Here is a 23,601-nt window from a genome sequence, read left to right as displayed (position 1 = left end):
ATTTGAACTTATGTGTGATGCCTCTGATTTTGCTATAGGGGCTGTTCTTGGGCAAAGAATCAATAAATTGCCCCATGTGATTTACTATGCAAGTAGGACTCTTAATGATGCACGACTTAATTATACCACCACCGAGAAAGAATTTTTAGTTGTTGTGTTTGCTTTAGAGAAGTTTAGGCTCTACTTGGTTGGATCACATGTGATTGTTTATACGACCATGCGGCTATCAAATATCTTGTGCGGAAGAAAGATGCCAAGGCTCGCCTCATTAGGTGGGTCCTTTTGTTACAAGAATTTGATCTTGAAATTAGGGATAAGAAAGGGTGTGAAAATTTGGTTGCGGACCATCTATCCCGCTGCCTAATTCCTTGATTGTTGATTCTCCAGTCAACGAGAATTTTCGATGAGTATCGATGGCGTGTCTAGTGAACCTTGGTTTCTTGACATTGTTAATTATCACGTTACGGTGTGACACCTGCACATTGGTCCACCCAAGATAAGAATCGTTTCTTTTCACAAGTTAAGTATTTCTTTTGGGATGATCCTTATCTTTTTAAGACCTACCCGGATCAAGTAATCCGGAGATGTGTCCCTGATCATGAGCAACAATCTGTCTTATCTTTTTGCCATGATCAGGCTTGTGGAGGCCATTTTGGGCCTAATAAGACTGCGGCCAAAGTTTTACAGTGTGGATTTTATTGGCCTAGTCTGTTTAAAGATGCTTTTACTTATTCCAGGGCATGTTCTTCATGCCAATCCTTAGGGCGTCTTACTAAGAGAAATATGATGCCCCTCAACCCAATTCTGGTGGTTGAGGTGCTTGATGTATGGGGTATTGATTTCATGGGGCCTTTCCCTAACTCTTTTGGTAACCTGTACATATTACTTGTTGTGGACTATGTGTCCAAATGGATTGAGGCAGTTGCTTGTAAGACCAATGACCACAAGGTGGTTGTGAAATTTTTGAAGGAGAACATCTTCTGCCGTTTTGGTACTCCCCGGGCTCTCATTAGTGATCGGGGCAAGCATTTTTGTAATCGGCCTTTTGAGGCCCTCATGAAAAAGTATGGTGTCGTCTATAAGTTGGCCACACCCTACCATCCCCAGACCAGTGGCCAGGTTGAGGTTTCAAATAGGTAGATCAAGCAAATTCTTGAGAAAACCATCAACCCGAACCGCAAGGATTGGTCTAACCGATTGGTAGATGCGTTGTGGGCCCATAGGACAGCCTTCAAGACCGATCTTGGTCAATCTCCGTACCGTCTGGTGTATGGAAAGGCATGTCACTTACCTGTAGAGATTGAGCACAAGGCCTTTTGGGCTATCAAGAAGCTTAACTTTGACTTACGCACTACAGGTGCCCATAGGAAACTCCAACTATCTGAGTTGGAAGAGCTTAGGAATGAGGCATATGAGAATGCCCGAATTTACAAGGAAAAAACCAAGGCTTTCCATGATAGGCACATTTTGAGAAAATCTTTTGAGGTAGGCCAGAATGTTTTGTTGTACAATTCTCGTTTGCATATCTTTCCAGGTAAGCTGCGTTCTAGATGGGATGGGCCCTATATTGTTCAAAAAGTTTATCCTCATGGGGCTATTGAAGTCCTCAATCCAAGTACAGGAGCTACTTTCAAGGTCAATGGCCAGAGATTGAAGCCGTACAAAGAGATGCCTACTCCAGTTGACGAAGAGGTCATGAATCTCCATGAGCCTCTTTATCTTGACCCCTGATATCCTGGTATGTATCTCCTCCCTTGTCCTTATTCTTTCTTTTTTGCATGCATTGAGGACACTGCATGAATTAAGTGTGGGGGGGTGTGTTGGACTTTAATTGTGAATTTTGTGAATTTTGAATTTTGTGAATTTTGATTGTGGCGATAGTTTTTGGGTATGTGCATAAGTCTCTTTGATTGCAAAGCGAGAGAAAGAGGGAATTAGGTATCCTAGCATGCGAAATAATAAAAAATCCCTTTTCAAGGACGGTAATTGATTTGTATCCGGTGAGAGGGATTGAATTGAAAAATATGAGCGTTATTTCATTTGATGGCTAGATTCCTCTATGTGTTTTATGGACCCTTTGATCTTTTGGCTAGTAGTTGAGACCAATTTGTTTGTGGCAAGGCAAGGCATGAAAGTGGTGAATGAAAAAAAAAAAAAAAAAAAGAAAAGAAAGAAAGTGGAATTCTTTAGCAGACTGCCTCATGAATGACTTGATCGAAATTCCTTGGAAGGAAAAAAAAAAAACTCTGCATCAATGTCTCAATGTCTTATGGATATATGCAAAAGCGAAGCTCAAGTATTTGGTGTGTATGCTCCACCATATCATTTAGAAACAGAGGAGTAGAAATAGAGTTTGTGGTTGAGAAAGAAAAACTTTGCCTTAATGTCAACAAAAAAGTTATGGTCAACATTACTCAATGCCTAAGTCTTTGGTTCCATCGATGCTATGGGGGGTTTACTTGAAGGTGAGTAGTGTTCAGAAAATATGAGGAGATCCCTTGAACTTGATGCATGCTTGTTACTTGAATTGATGTGGAGTGATAAAATTCAAGTGTGGGGGAACCTTTGGTTCCTTGATCATTAGTTGAACACTTTTTGGGATTATGTGCACTGTCCTACTTATGCCATGATTAAAATTTGCAGCATTTATTTACAATTGAATTTTGGGCGTATATTCACTGCAAACACCCACGAGACACAACTCGTCCACTAGGGGTAACCTAGGGGTTAAAAGACTTGTTGCACATGCTAAGTGCAACCGTGATTCCTACGAAAGTGAGTTAGGATTTTCTGCATTCTAGGTTAGTTTTTATTTTTGCTTTATTTGAGGATAAGTAACGTTCAAGTGTGGGGGAATCTGATGAGCACATTTATGTGTGAAATTTTAGGGCATAAATTATACATTTTACCACATTGGACAGAATTACTCGGTGCTTTCTTGTGCTTTTTAGGGTTTAGGTGAATTCTTGTGAAAATGAAGGAGATGATGCTAAGGAGATATTTTTAAGCTTTTTAGAAGTGTAAATGGATGCATAGCCCATCGAGTCAGCTTCGCAATGGTTCAAACGGCACTTAATTCCGAGTTGAAACGAAGAAGTTATGGTCGTTTTCGTAACGATGCATGAAAATGGTCTGCATGGGTTTATTTATAATCGGATGGGGACAAAGTGAAGCGGAAGTTCGGATTTTAGGGGCCTTAATGCAATTATCAGAAGTTACTTTACTGTACCCGAAAGATTCCATTTGGAAGGCTCTGGACAGTCCAACTTCAACTTGAGATATCTTGGGCTCCCCAACTCCGAATTGGATGAAATTTGGGTCTATTTTGTGTGATTTTTCGCAAGGAACACAATGGTGAGACCTATATAAGCACCCCATGCTCCACGTTTTCTAAAGGACAGAATGGGTATTTTATTTATTCTTGAAGGAATCCTAGTCATCACCCTTACTCTCTCTCTCCTCCAACTTCTCAAGGGCACTTCTGGAATTCTACTTGGGATAGATTTATATTTTCTCATCTATGGAAGGTTGAAAAATCAAAGATGCTTTGATTTTATTGCTTGGAGAAGATATCTACAAAGAAAAGGAAGCACTTGTTAGAATTGGAAGTTTATTTTTCTAGAAATAGAAGGTCTATATAAACAATCTTCTCTTCTTCTTCTTTCTATTTTTTTCTTTTTTCTTAGGATTCAAGGCATTGTAAAAGAGGAAAGAGAAGAGAATATTCTCTTTTCTTAGAGAATATTTCTCCTACACTTCCATCTTCTCTCTTCTCCTCTCTTCTACCTATAAATACCCCCTACCTCTCTTGTAAAAATTTGCTCATTCACTTAGTGAAATTTCTTCTCTTCTTCTCCTTCTAATTTGTGATTTTTGGCTTTTCTAAGTTCTAGTTTGCTTTTATAATTTTTAGTTAATGGTTATAATAGGTTTAGTTTATGCTTTAATTTCAATTTAAGTCTTCAATTGGGTTGTAATTTCTTAATTCTAGTTTAGGTTTTAAGCCTTCTAGTCTAAGTTCTTAAGTTGATGACAAGACTTGAAGATTTAGAAGAGGAGGCCATGGTAAGTTTATGCAAGTATTCAAGCTTTTCATTTACATTCATGCAAGCACATCCAGGTCTTACTATCTAAACTCTCAATCTCATTCTCCATCTCCTCTATCTCTCTCTATCTTCTTCTTCTTCCCCCTCTATTTCTTTTATTTTAATATGGTTGTGGTTTATGGATGCATTTTTATTCCCTTATTTCTTTTTATGTGGTTAGTATGTGTGGCTGCATTTTTATTCCTTTCAATTCGCTTTAGTTTGATAGGTTAGATGCTCATGTGTTAGGACGCCGATTTAATCCCTTAATTTTGTTAGATGCTTATGAGTTAGGATGCATTGATTTTCGTTAGTTTAATTAGTTTAATTTAACACTTTAATTTGGTTCATTTTGCATTACTTTTAAGTTAGTTAAATAGAGTGGCGTATATCTCCTCGTGTTCGACCCGTAGCTACGATTGACCCGTACGCTTGCGGTTTTATTTTAACTCAAACACCTACCCGAGAGCAAATGGAACCACGAACGGAACCTCTTCATGAATCCGTCCCTGCATCCATTCGGTCCCTGAGACATTCCCGAGAGGGAACGAAACCGCGGACGGAGGAAATAGAGTAAATTCGTTCCTGCATCAATTCAAAATAGTTATTAGGATACACTGGACGGACTTACAGACGGAACCATGACGGTGACTCCATTTGTGCATCCGTCGGAGTTCTTTCTGAGATTTCTTAAGGTTTCCCCCACCATCTTGGAACCTAGAGTTCACATGGCACTCAGGGTCATGGAGGGGTATCTTGGGCCTTCCTAGAGTCACTACAACCTAGGCCTACCTCATGGATCCAAGATCACAAAAGGATCTAGCCCAATTTTGGTCTAATATAGGGTTTGGCGGTTTAAAACCAGGCAATCAGCAACAAGGCTGTAAGGTGGCTAATAGTATCACACCCCCATCCCGACAAGGGATAAAATATAATAAAAAGGGTATGACTAGGATGTTTACCAACATCCTAAACTACCTCCAAGATCATGGACGCAGTGACTTACCTCACAGTCATATAAATGAGAATCAGATCAATTATCAGAATAGCGAAAGACTTATAATAAATACTGTTGATCCTCATTTAGGGAAAAACTACAATGGTAATAAATACATAAGGTGGATTATCCTTGAATTTAAAAGTTAATACAACTGAAATTATTTGATAAATACAGAGAAAGGAATGAAACATACATCCAAAAATATAATATCGAAAGTAACAAGGAGTAAAGATAAGCATCAATGGTCGTAGACCAACTTTCACATCAACGTCTCTTACCGAGGGCCTGGTTACATCATTAAATTCATTGGGTCTAGAGAACTCAAGGGATTACACTCCCAAAGGTCACATTATAGGGTTTTGAGTAATGAAATCCAAACTCAGCAACAAGGTTGCAAGGAGAGGTTCTAGGATTGTACTTAGAGGCAAGGCCTCATTAATGAGGTCCAACACTGAACCAAGGTCACCCCTTAGGTTCCAAGTGGAACCTCAAGGTCCAACTTCAAACTTCAAAGTTTCCCAACCCAAAACTAATGAGGGAAAGGGATTTTAAGGATATCAATGGTAAGCCTTGGCACCATAATAGATTACTTAATTAGTATAATTAGGGGCACCTTAGGTTGTAGTTAAACCCCCCCCCCCATTAAACCCTAATAAGTTCTACTTCAATAGCCACGAAGTAGGCAAGGTCACCGACATAAAACTTAAATTTTAAAGTTGCTGTCTAAATACATCAGTCAGGTTTGAATCCACTTTCAAGGATCACACACTCATATTGGGTCCAAGGTTTCTTTATAATAATTGTAGCCCTTTGAGTTTAGTTTATAACGCAAGTTGAATTATATCAATGCAATATGCGTAGACCAAGTTATGATCAAAACAGTGGGTCAAGGTCAAATGTCAGCAGTTCTGGGAACGGGCGGTTTTATGGGTGATTTTTCTCAGAACATGAAATCGCACGTAAATCTGACTTTAACAGGGGATTAGGAAGGGTTCTTCTAGGTGCGGTTTTACATGTGGTTTTACCACAGATGTGAAACCGCAGGTAAAATCGACTTCAATAGAGAGCTTCTTAAGAGATGGTCTCAGGGTGGTTGCAAGGGTGGTTTCTCGTAGGTCTTAAAACCGCAGGTAAAACCACCTGCTTCCAAACTCCAAAATCAAAGGATTCTTCACCAAGGTTTCCATTTCCAAGTAGATTGGAGGAAATGAAACATCAAGAAGGCTTTCTCCTTGGCACATTAGGGTCCTAAAACCCCATTAGGCCTATGCAACCCATTGATTCAATAAAGGAAAGCAAGGAGAACCTCATTTAGGGCATAATAAGGTAGAAACCCTATGTTTATTGATGGGGATGGGATTGAGATCTTTGAGGTTAGGCAATGGAGTCAAATAGCTCCACAAAATCAAGGTCATGAGTTTCCATCGATTCTTGGGTCTCAAGACAAACCCTAGACCGATTCTCCACCATCTCCCAACCCCAAAAAACCAAATAAAGGAGGAAGGGAGGGCCTTAAAGGCTTATCTACATCAAGGAAACAGCACCCACATTGAGGTTCCAAGAAGCAAGATCCTCAAGCCTCCCTAACAAGCTCCTCCACACCTCTTCTCCTTTCTCTTCTTCCTCTACGATTTAGGTTTAGTGAGAAAAGTAAAGAAAAATAAATGCCTTTAGTTCTTAATAGCCAAAAGTGACCTTAGGACCTGTTTGGTTGGATAACACTAGAATAGAAACCCATTCTTAGCTCATTAAGCCAAATGGGCCTAATGAGCTAACTGGTTCATGAGAGCTAAATGGGTTCTTAAGTTAAATGGTCACTTAAGCCCAATGGGCCTCTCAAGCTAAATGGGTCTGCCCACAGGTTTCAAACAGAAAAGAACCCACTTGGGGATGGGTCCATCCACCATGGGATTATAAGCCCATCACACATTTCCTTAAATAAGTGGGTCCCACAATTGTAATATTCCCTATTCAATCATAATAGCTCTAGTAGTTCAAACTCTGACCCGCACTTCGAGGACACCGAAGGGAGGGAGAAGTAATTAAATTCAAGGTTAGAACTTACATCTCCCTTGTCATGGTTTGTCACCCATGACCCGAACAGTCTCGCCACGGTAGTGTCAAGCTCATCACTGAACGAGGTGTCCAAGTGAGGCGACGCTCCGAGGTACACGCTCCGATACTCTTCACTGTCCGGACTAGTACTTGGAGGAAAATCAACAAAGTCACCGTCAACGAATTTCCCCCACCGTCAGTTGAGGAATCTTTCCTCCACAGGCAAGCCCGTACTGTGGTCAATGATTTTGTAGCTGGATTTGACCATCATAGAGAACAGGTCACCAGCTTACATGGCAACGGTATCTACATGTCACGAGGAAGAAATAATATTTAATTATATTCTCCGAGTGCGGGTATAACATCCTCCCCACCTTACAAGAAATTTTGTCCCTAAAATTTGAGGCAGCTAGGGTCTCAAGGTATAAGGGTTATTGAATAACAATATCCCAAATCACCCACATATTAAACTAAGTCAAAGGTCGAGTCAAGATGAGGCAGGGTCACATTACCACAGAAAAAATCCACATCAGTCCTCTTTCGAGAACCAACAACCTTCTAATAGTTTTGGTCCAAGTCAATTCATTTTAGTAGGTTTTAAATAATTAACTTACCCGGTCACAATTAAATTCATTAACTATTAATCCGTGACCAACATGATCAAGGTCAGGCTCAACTAATTAATCATAGTAAGGTCAAGGCAAGGTCACATTTGTAGTACCAGAGAATCACTCTAGTCACACAAGTCTGAGGTTCTAAGGGATATATATATAGTTTCACACCAATATATAGGCATAATTTCAATAATTATAATCATATTCCTGTGGACATATCTGTCATCTAGATCAATCCACAAGAACAAGAAGTTCTCATGTATGATTTGCTAAGTCCTTTTTGGAAGGTCAAATCACGATGTAGGACTCCCTCTATGAGTCTAAACAAGGTTTAGATGTACCAAGTAAAGTTCAAATAGGGTCGTCACTAGCTTAAGGTGTTATAAATGACTTCCAAATGCACAAGACCTTTATGGCTCACTCAACTAAATCAGCCCAACCAGCCTGTTACTTTCCTTTTTTAATATCTATCTACAAGTTTAGATTCTATGCACCCCATTAAGGGTCTCTACCCGCATAGGTTTAGGTTTCCTACCCATAAGGTTTGGGTCCTTAAATTCATAGGGTCTAAGGATCTTCATCAGTGACGGTTGTACCACTAAAGTTGTAGGTGACCAAGTGGTACCTTCTGTCAATAGTCCAAAATCCACTCTTTTAATAAAATCCATCCGTAATCAAGTGGCTTGCAACCATTTCGAGATCGATTGAACTAAAGTTCAGCGTATCTAAGGATTCTAGGAGATTCAAACTTCAACATAAACCTCAGGAGTCAACAATTCTATCTATCTCAGCGTTTCATGCCCAATATCTATAATCTGTGATTTTGGGTTGTAAGGCATGAGTCTATACTACTCTTGCTTATAAGGCTTCCCTATGAAAACTTTTACTTCTGGTTCTTCAATACCTAACTCAACTTTAGGATGAATTGGAATATTGATGGATCCCTGTTGTTCGCTCCCAATAACGGAGGGGACATTTGGTGACCCATTACTCCACTCATACCTATTGTTGAGTAAAGTTTTGTCAAATCCTTCCGTTCTCGTTTCCATTTTCAACCTCGACAGAACTAACTATGCTAACTACACTAAACAAAACATTCTCCACAACAAAAACACTGACTACACTACTTACTCGCAACATCAGCAAAATACGCACAGTAAAAATAACATACAAGTAGATAAGCTAACTTACACATAGATAGATTAAACCTCACGCTAGGCAGGTAAGGGAGTACCATTCAAGCATGAACAGGCTTAGTGAGTCAAGTGATATACCTGCTATCATGACTGGGTTTATCCTTGTGGGCAACTCCTAGACTTATGACCCAGCTGATTAAAGTTGTGGCAGCGAATGGTCGATCGCGATCGCACATAAGGTGTATTCACAGACTCGCCTTATGGATAACTCCTAGACATGTGCCCCAACTCGTGGCAAGTGTAGCAACGAATGCTCGGTCCATACGGCGACGGTGTCACCATGGGTGGGGGTGACTGAAATGTCGGGTCCACTTCTGCTGTGCTGCTCTGTATTGAAGTTGAGCCAAGGTATTGCCTCTCCTGTGCCTCGCTTGGTCCCCGAGAGTCTGGGAATGCCACTAGCCTCTAATGTGCCGTCCTGAGAGCACGATAGTTCTCTCACTGTTTGTCCTCAATCACTTTGGCTGCCTGGACCACTTCTGCATAAGAGGGAAGATTGTGCAATACCACGGATGTGATAATACTAGGTCTCAACCCCTTCTCAAATTTTCTGGCCTTGACAGCATCAGGCTTCATATGCACAGGAGCAAATAGAAGAGCTCTTCAAAAATATGCTGGTACTCAAGGACTGTCTTGGGCCCCTGGGTCAGACTCATAAACTCAGCCTCCTTCTGATCGTGAAAGCTCTGAGGAAAATAGTTTCCCAGGAAAGTCTCCCTGAACTGATCCCATGTAGGGTTGGGATGCAGTTGCCTGAAGTTATCTTTAGTGGATTGCCACCAAGAATCAGTCTCGCCACTAAATTGGAAGGCAGCACAACTGATTTTATCTTCGTCCGTACATCGAAGCACCTCGAAGATCCTCTCCATATCCCTTATCCATTGTGCCAGATAGACGAGATCAGTGGTCGCTTTTGTAAAAGTGGAGGGGTTAAGTTTTTGGAACCTTTCAGTCAACTTGGAGGCATCAACCCACTCGGGTGCTGGAGGTACCAGTTGCCTTTCTCTCTCTTGCACAATAGTTAATAATTGAGTACCCCAGGTTTGCATTAATGCTCGATTCTCTTATCGTATATTTTGCAGCAAATCTCCCAATATCGTTGCCATATCTAGATTGGCTTAGGTAGTAGGGACAGTAGGTTGAGCTGTGCCTGAAGGGTCAGCATCTTGCTCGCTCAGAGGAGACGGACTCCTACTTGAACTAGTGTGAGCCATAACAAAATCCTATCAAAGGACTTGTACCAAATAAAAGGCAACAAATAAGTATAACAGATATCATAGGTTATAACATGCATAGAAGAAATACCTATGCAACGGAGTGGTGGTGTCACTCAGTCTCCAGTTTATACTAATGTCTTATGCTCTTTTTCTTATGTAATTCTTTATTTCTACCGAGTTTTAGTTATACTGTTCTTACTGTCCTTATTGAAAGTTTGCACTCAATGTAGTATAACCTATATTAATTGCAATAATGTAATCACGATTATCAATGCAAGCAAAGTTTAGTTTTATGCACATTATTCCTAATGCCTTTACTATTGTTCATGTTTGTTGTTAAAACTTTTATTACAACCCAGTGCACCTAAGGTTCAGGTGGACTATGAGTTAAGTGAGAGCATCATTGCTCTGATACCACGCTGTCACACCCCCATCTCGATAAGGGATAAAATATAATAAAAAGGGTATGACTAGGATGCTTACCAACATCCTAAACCGCCTCCAGGATCATGGATGCAGTGGCTTACCTCACAGTCATATAAATGAGAATCAGATCAATTATCAGAATAGCGGAAGACTTATAATAAATACTGTTGATCCTCATTTAGGGAATAACTACAATGGTAATAAATACATAAGGTGGATTATCCTTGAATTTAAAAGTTAATACAATTGAAATTGTTTGATAAATACAGAGAAAGGAATGAAACATACATCCAAAAATATAATATTGAAAGCAACAAGAAGTAAAGATAAGCATCAATGGTCGTAGACCAATTTTCGCATCAACATCTCTTACCGAGTCCTTCATCATCCACCCGTACCATACAACCTGCATCATAATCTAAAAAGAAGGGTTCCCCGGGGGGTGAGCTTCCACTAGCCCAATGAGCAGAAAATTGAATTCACACACACACAACAAATATAGGATTGCAAGCCAAACCTGATGAACAAGCATCCTTGACGTCCCATACCACCAATGGTGATTCACACATCAAATCCGATTTACAGTCATACAACAAATACAATAATATGATATGTAATATGAATAATGATGATGATTATAACGAGATGTAATGTATACATAAATACTATGCTGTGTAGAGTAATGGAATTGTATCCCTGGTACCGGAACACACCCTCGATCCCCAATGATACAACATTATTAATCTACGACATAGTAAGGCCATATCCCTGGTACCGGAACACACCCTCAATCCCCAACGATATACCCCTAACTACATCAGTGGAAGCCTACCGATCCCAAAACACACCATTGGTCTCCCAGCAAGCCTCCGATAATCTCAACCACGGTACCAGAACTTACCCTTGATCCTCGGGCTGGATTATCAGTAAGGTGATATGGCGTAGGAACTTACACATCTACCTTCCATATCCCTTTAACACAAATATCAAATCAAATATACAACATGTCATATAAAACTATCGTATCGAGAGGTATTCCGAGTGCATCGACGTCCCATACCATCTAATACCCGGGTACCAGCACGACACGGCATATGGCAGGCCAAATATAATATATGAAGAAAGACATTAAACAAACCATAATATCATTGCATATAACTTCAACCACATTTGTAACACATAGTCATCAATTATCATACATATGAATACATTCATAGATAAATAGTACAAACATGTATTTATGCATGAAGTGCATCACATAACATGAATGCATCAAGCACAACATTTAAACATAGAAACACTCAAAATAAAACAAGATCCAATCCCCACTCACAATATAGTTCATGTCCCGTTGATTTGATTCGTCGTTCGATGATCGCTAAGTGCTTCTCCTCACACAATTAATAAAGCCTAGGATAGTGTAGAAGAGTGTTAGAAAAGGGTGGGGAAAACTCCCTTAGGAGAAACCCCATAAATTACATAGCCTACAGGCCCTTAGGTTAGCACAGATGCAAGCACAGTTGTAGGCAGGGCCTTGCATCCGCCCTTGCATTCGATCAAGACATGATACAGTTTTGAAGGTGTTCTTTAACCCAATTTATCCCACTTGGATCTTTAAGTCCCAAGGACAAGAGAAGGGTGTCCTAGGGTCCACTAAGGCCTGGTTACATCATTAAATTCATTGGGTCTAGAGAACTCAAGGGATTGAACTCCCAAAGGTCACATTATAGGGTTTTGAGTAATGAAACCCAAACTCAGCAACAAGGTTGCAAGGAGAGGTTCTAGGATTATACTTAGAGGCAAGGCCTCATTAATGAGGTCCAACACTAAACCAAGGTCCAACTTCAAACTCCAAAATTTCCCAACCCAAAACTAATGAGGGAAAGGGATTTTAAAGATATCAATGGTAAGCCTTGGCACCAAAATAGATTACTTAATTAGTATAATTAGGGGCACCTTAGGTTGTAGTTAAACCCCCCCCCATTAAACCCTAATAAGTTCTACTTCAATAGCCACGAAGTAGGCAAGGTCACCAACATAAAACTTAAATTCTAAAGTTGTTGTCTAAATACATCAGTCAGGTTTGAATCTTCAAGGATCACACACTCATATTGGGTCCAAGGTTTCTTACAATAATTGTATCCCTTTGAGTCTAGTTTATAACGCAAGTTGAATCATATCAATCCAATACGTGTAGACCAAGTTATGGTCAAAACAGTGGGTCAAGGTCAAATGTCAGCAGTTCTGGGAACGGGTGGTTTTTCTCAAAACATGAAACCGCACGTAAATTTGACTTTAACAGGGGCTCAGGAAGGGTTCTTCTAGGTGCGGTTTTACGTGTGATTTTACCCCAGATGTGAAACCGCAGGTAAAACTGACTTCAACAGAGAGCTTCTTAAGAGATGGTCTCAGGGTGGTTGCAGGGGTGGTTTCTCGTAGGTCTTAAAACCGCAGGTAAAACCACCTGCTTCCAAACTCCAAAATCAAAGGATTCTTCACCAAGGCTTCCATTTTCAAGTAGATTGGAGGAAAGGAAACACTAAGAATGCTTTCTCCTTGGCACATTAGGGTCCTAAGACCCCATTAGGCCTATGCAACCCATTGATTCAATAAAGGAAAGCAAAGAGAACCTCATTTAGGGCATAATAAAGTAGAAACCCTATGTCTATTGATGGATATGGGATTGGGAGCTTTAAGATTAGCCAATGGAGTCAAATAGCTCCACAAAATCAAGGTCATGAGTTCCCATCAATTCTTGGGTCTCAAGACAAACCCTAGACCGATTCTCCACCATCTCCCTACCCCAAAAAACCAAATAAAGAAGGAAGGGAGGGCCTTAAAGGCCTTCCTACCTCAATGAAGTAGCACCCACATTGAGACTCCAAGAAGCAAGATCCTCAAGCCTCCCTAACAAACTCCTCCACACCTCTTCTCCTTTCTCTTCTTGCTCTACGGTTTAGGTTTGGTGAGAAAAGTAAAGAGAAATAAATGCCTTTAGTTCTTAATAGGCAAAAGTGACCTTAGGACCTGTTTGGTTGGGTAACACTAGAATAGAAACCCGTTCTTAGCTCATTAAGCCAAATGGGCCTAATGGGCTAACTGGTTCATGAGAGCTAAATGGGTTCTTAAGTTAAATGGTCACTTAAGCCCAATGGACCTCTCAAGCTAAATGGGTCTACCCACAGGTTTCAAACAGAAAAGAACCCACTTGGGGATGGATCCATCCACCATGGGATTATAAGCCCATCACATGCTTCCTTAAATAAGTGGGTCCCATAATTGAAATATTTCCTATTCAACCATAATAGCTCGGGTAGTTCAAACCCCGACCCATACTTCGAGGACACCGAAGGGAGGGGTAAGTAATTAAATTCAAGGTTAGAACTTACATCTCCCTTGTCATGGTTTGTCACCCATGACCCGAACAGTCTCGCCATGATAGTATCAAGCTCATCACTGAACGAGGTGTCCAAGTGAAGCGACACTCTGACATACACGCTCCGGTACTCTTCACTTTTCGGACTAGTACTTGGAGGAAAATCAATGAAATCGTCGTCAATGAATTACCCCCACCATCAGTTGAGGAATCTTTCCTCCACAGGCAAGCCCGTACTGTGGTCAATGATTTTGTAGCTGGATTTGACCATCATGGAGAATAGGTCACCAGTATACATGGCAACGGTATCTACATGTCACGAGGAAGAAATAATATTTAATTATATTTCTTGGGTGCGGGTATAACAGATAGGAGCCTACATTAGAGCCTGGTCTTCATTAATAGAGCCTCATTTAAGGGCTAAGCCTCACCTTGAGTCCCAAATCGAACCCTAGGTTAGCTCAAAATCAAGAAACCTACTCAAACCAGGAATGTAAATGGAGAAGAGGGAGGTACCAAGAGTTAGAGCATACCTTGGTGAGTGGAGCTCCAATCCCAGCCCTAGCCAGCTTGAAGATCCACCTCCTCCTTTCTCCTTCTTCCCTTTTTCTTCTTTTCTTCAATCTTTGTCCGGACAGCAAGAGGAGGGAAGGTAGGGCAGCCAAACCCCTTTGGTATGCCTTACATCTTCTTGCTTTCCCTTGCCATTCCTCTTCCCTTCTTCTTCTTCTTCTTCTTTCTTTCCTCTTCTCCTCCACGGTTTTGGCTTGGAGGGGGGAGAGATGAGAGAATATGGGGCTAAGCCCTATCTTTTAAGGACCAAAAAAGGCCTTAGGGCTTGTTTGCTGAAGTGTCTCTAAGACTAAGGATGGTCTTTTAGGTCTAAATAAACCTTAGGGCTTGTTTGGCCAAGGTCACAACCTATTAAGTCTAATTGATTAGGTCACCTTTGGCTTTGCCTAAATTCCTACAAGGGCATATTAGTTTAAGGTCTTGTTTGGCTCAAGCTAATTAAAGGAACCATTATTTCTTTAATTCCAACCTTATGGGCCCACCTTCATGGCCCAACTAACCAATTGAAGGTAAGGGTGGGAGTCCATCTTGTCCAAAGGTTTAGATATGGTGTCCGGGACACGGGGACGTGGGTCCTATACGAAAATACTTTAAAAGGGCAAGAAACAGTATGGATGGATCCATGAACGGAACTAGTCTAGTGAGTCCGTTCGTGACTCCGTTGCTGCTATTGGGGCCCAAACCTCAAGGAAAGTTGCAGGGCTTTGACCCTTACTTTCAGGGCTTCGAGGGGATACATATAATGGAAATTTAAAGTTCAAGGTCACAAGTGTTGACCATTGCAATCGTGGCATTATCCGTTGGTAAAAGTCTAATTTGACCTGGGGTATTAGGATATATTTCGAGTGCGGGTGTAATAGATAAAGTGAGGAACGAATATATTAGAGCTGATGCGGGAGTTGCCCTGATCAACGGCAAGCTCTGAGAATGTCGATTGAGGTGGTTTGGCTATGTGCAACGAAGGCCTGGGGACGCCCCAATAAGGAGGAGTGATCTGATTTCGATTGAAGGAGCTGAAAGAGCTAGGGGCAGACCTAAAATGACCATAGGTGTCACACCCCTATCCTGATAAGGGATAAAGAAAATAAAAGGGTATGACTAGGATGCTTACCAACATCCCAACTACTACCAGGATCTCAATGCAGTGGTCAACTCACAGTCTTAAACCAATGTTACAGTAATATCCGAGTGCGAAAAGTAAAGGAATATTACATTCCAAAAGATCAAAAATATGCGAAAGCGTCTACAATATCAAAAGGGTCAGAGTCTTATGTGATAATTAACTTATTATATATTACATTTCAACCCAAGGATTAACTGAAAGCTAAAACAACATTAGTATTACCAAAGTTATACAATGTACATAATAGGCAAATAATAAAAGATAAAGTTGCGCCCCAACGGCACAGTCCTTAAATGCACGTCAGCAATCGAAGCCCTAGGTCACCAGCTCTAATCGATTAACGTCAAAAGGAGAAAAGCACCATCAAGACACTACCTGCATACAACTAAAAAGGGTTGGGCAATGGGGTAAGCTCCACTGAGCCAATGAGAGGATGGGGAATACACATATAAGCAATTCACATATAGTCCATGATGCATGCAATTATTATCCATTTTTTCACCTAGTACACAATTCTAAGTCAAAGATATATGCTACTGTAACAACTCGGGAGACACTGTGGGTCACTTAACCTATCATCACAGGAAAACCTTAATTGTTGCCACGGGACCTGTGCCGACCGTAGTCATCACTACCCAGAGGTAGACCCCGATGGTCAAAGTCATCCCTGACCTAGCCTCTCTCACTCTCCACAGGCCACAAAGAGCTCTGACCACCCAACACCTAAACCCTGTTGGTAAGAGTCGTATCATAGAGAACGAAACTCTAACCGTAGTTATACTACATGAAAACCTATCGTCCTGAGAGGTATTCCAGGTGTATCATCGTCCCATTCCATCTAACACCCGGATAACAGCACGACACGACACATACATGCCAATATGACAAACAATAGAAATATATATATATATATATATATATATTCTTGGGATCCTGATGCCAGTATCTCCCGGCACTGTAACCCAAAATAATTCACATCAGCATAATCATCATCACCATCAAATAAGAAATAAATGCAATTATGCAATCATGCTTATAATGATGTAAATAGTATAATAGATATATGTGTAATATATACAAACCCAAACAATCACCCAAACCCACTCACCATTAACTTGCGAATCGCTCATTGTGTTTGTTATCAATCACCTTGGTACACGTTTCCCCATAGTAGTTGGATAGCCTAAGAGTGCGTGAACATATGTGTTAGAGTGTGTAAATGGGTTCCATTGTGTGTGTTTGTGAGTGGTGTTTACTTCTAGATCCTTGAGATTTGACGGATGTGGTTTGACATTTGGGTTACCCGCTCAATCCTCTTAGGGGGTGGTTTGGGGTGTGACAAACACCATTCCCATGCACCTGTACAGTATATCACCAGATGTACAGCCTAAGGTAAGAACCCTCCTAACACTCCTAAGGTCGTACCCAAATACATAATACATTTGACCTTAGAAACATGTAGGGTTAGTGGTCACGAAAAGGCACTGACCTCTGGAATGATCTAACACAAAAACAACAAGGAAAACCCTCTAGTCGATCCACTCTGGTCGATACCCGATTGACCAGTCCAATCGATCAGAGTTGTTGTACTATGTAATTCGCATTCTAGGAGTGTGGGGCCCAGTTTCACGCATCAGGGATCATATCACCATGTCCCAAATACTTAGTAGAGGTGTTCCCCTGGCAATGTGACTAAGCGGGGCCTGCGTATCGCCCCGTGTATACAAGAATCGAGGAAATAATGAGGTTTATAACTAAACACTCCTAGCCAAACAGACCCTAGGACCACTACATATTTAAACCCATTTATTTTTAGAAAACACTACTGTTCAAAACGTAGAAGAGAGAAGAGAAGAAGAAGGAATTGAAGGTGAAAGGTGGTGGTTTGAGTACCAATTCTGGAATATTGTAAGGGAATCCCTCATCCTCACTCTCACTTCCATCTAATTTGAGTTTTACACCCTTCTAAATCAGAAACTTCTTTCTCTTGATGAGCCTGTTGAAGTGAATCCAATTTGTGGAACTCATCAATTACATCTTAGTTCAAGGTAATCTCCAACCTAACCAAACTCCTATCTTCAAATTCTTTTCCTGGAATTAAAACTATGTATAATTCTGACCTAAACTTGAGTTTTTACACAATTAAATTGCCATGCATGTTAGTGTATTCAATTTGAGAGCCAAAATCATGCATGTTCAATCCAAGTCCAATAATCTAAATCTAAAACTGTTGTGACCTAAATCAAACCATTCCTCATCTGGATTGGTATTTGATGAATGTTGGAAACCAAGTTACTACCATGCATGGCTATTTTAATAGAATCTAAATTGAACCCAATATACATGCACAATTCCCATTTTGAATTGTGAAATTCCACCATGTAGACTTTAATTAAATGTACCCACAATTGGAATGAACCCCTTATTCCATCCGTAGAACCAATTTGGAAGAACCTTGCAAAAACCCCCTAAAAACCAATTTGAATTTCTTGTTGTTCGAAGACAGGTTGATCCACTTTGGTCAATCGGATCAACCAATTCCAACAACCTGAGTTGGTCCTTCAAGCTAGAAGATGATTTGACCATTTTGAAACCTTTAGTATTGTTCCTGAGGACAATTAGAGTGGAACCATGTAGGAACTCCTTAAAAGCCATTAGAAATTCTTAATGTTTGAAGACAGTCGATCCATTCTGGTCAATCTGGATTGACCAGTTTCATCAACTGGAGTTGTTGTCATCCCTGTCTAGGTCTGAACCTTGTTCAAACCTAAACCTAAGGGTATCTTAGGACTCTAACCTCACTCAAACCCTATTTAATACATATTATTGATTTAATTAACATAGGTCATAACTCCTTATGCGACGAAGAATATCGAAGTACAACCGAAAACCAACAATCAATTGAACAACCAAGTCCTAGCCAAGGTGAGTGGGAATATGCCATTCATATAGGTATAATACTACTGTTTTATTATGTTGTTATAGTTAAATATATTACATCATTTTAAATTCTTATTTTGTTGATATGGAGCTTATAATGGAATTTGTTTGAGGTACTGTATTATGTTGGAATGCATGCTAATAAAATTGATAGATTAGATGTTGTAGTCGGCTTGGAAATGACGAGTGTGGTGGTCCATAGTTATGGGATGCTGATGACACAACTCAACTCATACGATATCATATGCTACGGCCCTTACCAACAGGGATGTAGGTGTTGGATGACCATAGCTTTCTATTGGCTGAGGAGTTGTCATCTGCCCAAGATAGGGTAGACCATAGTTATCAGGGGTCCGCCAATGGGTGGTGTGCGATGCCATGACCTTCATAGGTCCCATCACAAAAATTGAGGTCGAAACCAAAGTTATAAAGTAAAGAAGCGGAGGTTGTTACCCGAGTTGTTGCAGTAGCATCAACTTAGTGACCTAGATTGTGATGTTAGGTGGACTAGAGAATAAAACTGAATCTCATGCATATAGGATCATTGTGTTTTATCTACATGCATGTCTTATTATTCACTCATTGAGCTCACCCCCATGGAATCTTTCTTTTAGATGATCTTGCAGTTGGATGTGTCCCTGAATGGGAAAGTTATTTCGAGGCGGACGCTGATGGTGATCATGACCATCTGGATATGGACCCCAAGGGAGGTGATCCCTCTTATGCGTGTGTTCACGGTGTCTCTTCAGGATGAGACTTGATTTATGGGACTTTTCTTTTGATGTCTGAGTATATTCTTTTTTGGTAGATAGGTTATACTGACTTCTTTGCCTGACTTGGAGTGCCATTGTACACTGCCTCTATCTTGGAATGCACCAAGAGGCACTATGTTGACAACAACTCACATGCACTGTGTTGACAACAATGACAACCAACACACAGACACTACCATCTACACTGTGTGTTCAACAGAAGAGGGACATTTATGACATATTTCCCCCCACCCCTTTCAAGTGAATTATGAGGAGAAAGTATAAGAGACCGTTATTGCCTTTTACTGATACAAATTGTAATTACAACAAAAAGTTAATATGTTTAGCTATTGAATGCAGTTTCTACTTTGAGTTTCCCTTTTTAATCACTACCCCTTCTTTTTTTGTTATTAGAAAGATGCTATTCTGTCTAGCTCTCCCAAGTATGGAGAGTTCTCTCCTTTTTACTAGCTTTGTGCTATCTTTTATAAATACAAGTAAGGAGCAGCCTTCCAACAATTTTGGCTATTGAAGTATGTGAGATGCATTCTACTGTAGTGAATCAGCAGGAAACCTAGGAGGTGTGAAGTCTAGGTTGGGTGTGGTGGTGATTCCATTTCTACAGGCCAAGTGGTGAAGCCTGGGTCATATTTATTTTTTTTAAATTTTTTCTTTCATATGTTAAAAAAAGTGTTGGAGAATTCTGTTCTTAATACTGGATTGTACCTATATGCAATTGATCTCTCATAGGTTGGGTATGGTGGTGATTCCATTTCTACAGGCTAGGTGGTGAAGCCTGGGTCATATATATATATATATATATATTTTAAATTTCTTCTTTCATACTTTAAAAAAAGTGTTAGAGAATTCTATTCTTAATACTGGTTTGTCCCTATATACAATTGATCTATCATTGGTTTTACTGGGTTGAGATCGATTTTGCATCACATGGAAGCTTAGATTAGGAGAACACTGCATTTCTATTTTTTTTCTCTTTCAATAAAATGTATTTTATCCCTCCCGAAAAAAAAAAAAGTTGAAAAAAAGAGCGAACAGGAGAAAATAACCCTTATAGCAGATCAAGAAAAACTTGACAAATCATTGGCAGCTCATGGGGTCGTGCTTCGGTCTCACATGGTAAGGTCACCTGTGTAAGGGCTAGAAAGCAAGTAAGTGCTAACAGTGCATTGTAGTTCTATTTTTTGTGATTCTGATTTGAGGTTCCAATCCTTCCAATATGGAGAGAGAGAGAGAGAGAGAGAGAGTATTCTCAGAAATTGAACTATCAAATGGATTTCTTATTCTTGAAATATTTCATAACGATGCAACCAAAACAATTTCAATTTCTTGATCAAAAATCTATTTGTTGACTATTTCGTGAAATCAATCCGAAATTAAAATTGAAATCATACCAAATCAGCTCTAAGTAATGGTGGAACTCGCTCGCCTCCAAAGGTGTGTTTGCTTTGGTTTGTGTCGATGATTTGGCTCTTATCCTGCAGTGGCGGGAGCTGGAACGTCCAGCCCATAGAAACCACCCAAAAACAAGGGGTAGGGAGTCATTTTACATGTGGGACCCAGGTGGGACCCACTTGTGAAATGACCATCCCACCCCTATTTTTGCTATCGTTTAGCTGGGCTGGAGCATCTAGCTCATGAAAACCACCCAAAAATAGGGGTAAAAAAGTCATTTTACTTGTGGGGCATTTTTACTATCATTTAGCTAGGCTGGAGCATCCAACTCAGGGAAACCACCCAAAAACATGGGTAAGAAAATCATTTTACATGTGGGGCAAGGTGGTACCCACTTATGAAATGACCATCCCACCCCTATTTTTGCTATCGTGCAGCTAGGTGGACGCTTTAGATCCGCCACTGCAGGACAGGAGCCAAATCCCACGACCAACCGTCACTTAACGATCACTGACGAGTCGCCAGACACCCCCAACAGTACATGTTGTCTATTATTATGAATCCTCCTTTCGTACTTATAGGACCTCCAAGAGCCCCTTTGCAGTTCAACTTCTCGATGTGGGATTTACTAGTTTCTATCAAAGAGGGTTTAAAGACTATTAAACACATACAAGCTTTCAGTTCTCCTCCCTCCTTTCGCTGCAACGAATGTGCTGAGAACCGAGGAAGAAACCTCTTTTTCATTCCCTCTCTCTCTCTCTCTCTCTCTTTCCGTATAAGTGAGGGATTTGTGTTATCTCTACTGCTGAAATCCGAAGGTCAATTAAAGCTCTTCTATTTCTCTATCTCTAGTTTAATTTTCATCTCCTTTGGTTTCTTTTCTGGATGGTCCATTTGTCTGTTAATTTTTTTTTTGTCTTGGATGAACCTGAGTGAATCCAGTGAAGGTTCAGTAGCGCCTTGCTTTTTCTGTCCGCAATAATCAACGTAGCAAAATATACACTTTGCGATTCTAATTTTTAAATGTTGTTACTTCCAACTGGAATTAATCAGAGGGAATTAAATTTGTGGAAACAAAACGGAATCAAATCCTATAAATTTTGGCACAAAGGAACAGAGGAATTATGAATGGTATAACTGGCACGCGTACTGTCCGGCTGTCGCTTAACTCTTCCCAGTCCCAGTTGGGTTAATGTAATGCCAATAAACATGGGATAACAACCCTATGCTGGTATGTCTTTAGTGCGGAGATTATGTTTATAAGTGCTACACTATTGGTATGTATCTTATACACCAACTCTATGGAACCGCATATGCTGGCATGTCTTCAGTGCGTGTTGTCTTTGGGGTTCCCAGTATAAAAGTGTAGTTCACACCCATCTAGGACAACAAAAAGATTAGCTTATTTAGTTGGGTTCTGGCTTAGAAATAATCATACTAAGCATATGAAGTAAAAGAATCGTGGGAACCTATATATTTGTCTCGCGTTGCAACAATGGTGTTTTCAGGCACATCCAGCTCTCCCAATTGTAATATCTGCTTTTCCAACCTGCTTTCTCCCTTTGTTTTATTTTATTTTTTTGGGGTCGAGTTTCACCTTTTATTTGTTGGAGCATATAAAATCTGATCATTGTGAATGGCTGAACTAGAGTTCAAGGACAAAGTGAGAAGTTTTCTGAGCATAAAAGGCAATGCCATCAATATGTTCTCCAGAAGCTTTATACCCCACTTAAAGACCCACATAAACCTATTGGGAAAGCACAAGATTAAGACAAATATACTCTATGTAATAAAGACACTGGCACATGTCTAAACCTGTCTAACACAGATCCCATTTTTGTAACAAGAAGACTAGGTTTCCAACAACTTTGAAAACATAGTATGCAGAGAATTCTGCTGATTTTGCTTTTTATATTATGAAATATGAAATATTTTCCTAAAATGGTTAATTCATGTCATAATGTGATATAATAAGTGAACTTTAGAATAAGCTGATGTAGATGAAATTAATTGTAAGTTACAAGTTCATGGTTGGAAACAAGATGTTTATGTCAGAAGGTTTTTAAACTGATTGGTGTAAATGCACATGGAGCATGATTATAACAGGTGTCTAGCATCACAAAGATTTGAGAAAATGGATTGGACATAATTGAAGATATGTATGATGGTGCGGTGAAGAGTGTAAGAACCGTAAGGTATCAAGGTAGTGAATTCCTAATTACAATTAGATTACATCTAGAATCAGCTTTAAAACCTTTTGCGCTTATTATAGATGATTTAATTAGGGACATTCAAGATGAGGTTCCTTAGTGTATGCTATTTGTTGATGGTATTGTTTTGGTAGATGAGACAAAAGTAGGGATTAACGCCAAGTTGAAGTTACGAAGATCAACCTTGGAATCAAAAGGTTTTAAGATACGTAGAATGAAGAGGGAGTACATGGTGTGTGACTTTGGTTACACTAGGACGGATAATGAGGTGGTGAAAATTGATGGGAGGGAGATTCTGCAAAGTGATTATTTTAGGTATATGGGCTTAATCATAAATAAAGAAGGTGATATAGAGGATGATGTTTCACAGAGAATTAAAATAGGATGGATGAGTGGAGAGATGGGCTGAAATGTTGTGTGATCGGCGTATTCCTTTAAAACTGAAAGGAAAATTTTATAGGACAGTTATACAAACGGCTATGATGTATGGTGCAAAATGTTAGGCAGTTAAGAGGCATCATATAGATAAACTCAGTGTAGTGGAGATAAGGATGTTGAGATGGATGAGTGGCAAAACTAGGAAGGATAAAGTAAGGAATGATCATATTAGAGATGATGTAG

Source organism: Telopea speciosissima, chromosome 1, assembly GCF_018873765.1.
Source record: "Telopea speciosissima isolate NSW1024214 ecotype Mountain lineage chromosome 1, Tspe_v1, whole genome shotgun sequence".
In the NCBI taxonomy this organism is placed as follows: domain Eukaryota; kingdom Viridiplantae; phylum Streptophyta; class Magnoliopsida; order Proteales; family Proteaceae; genus Telopea; species Telopea speciosissima.
This window is presented reverse-complemented; position numbering follows the sequence as displayed.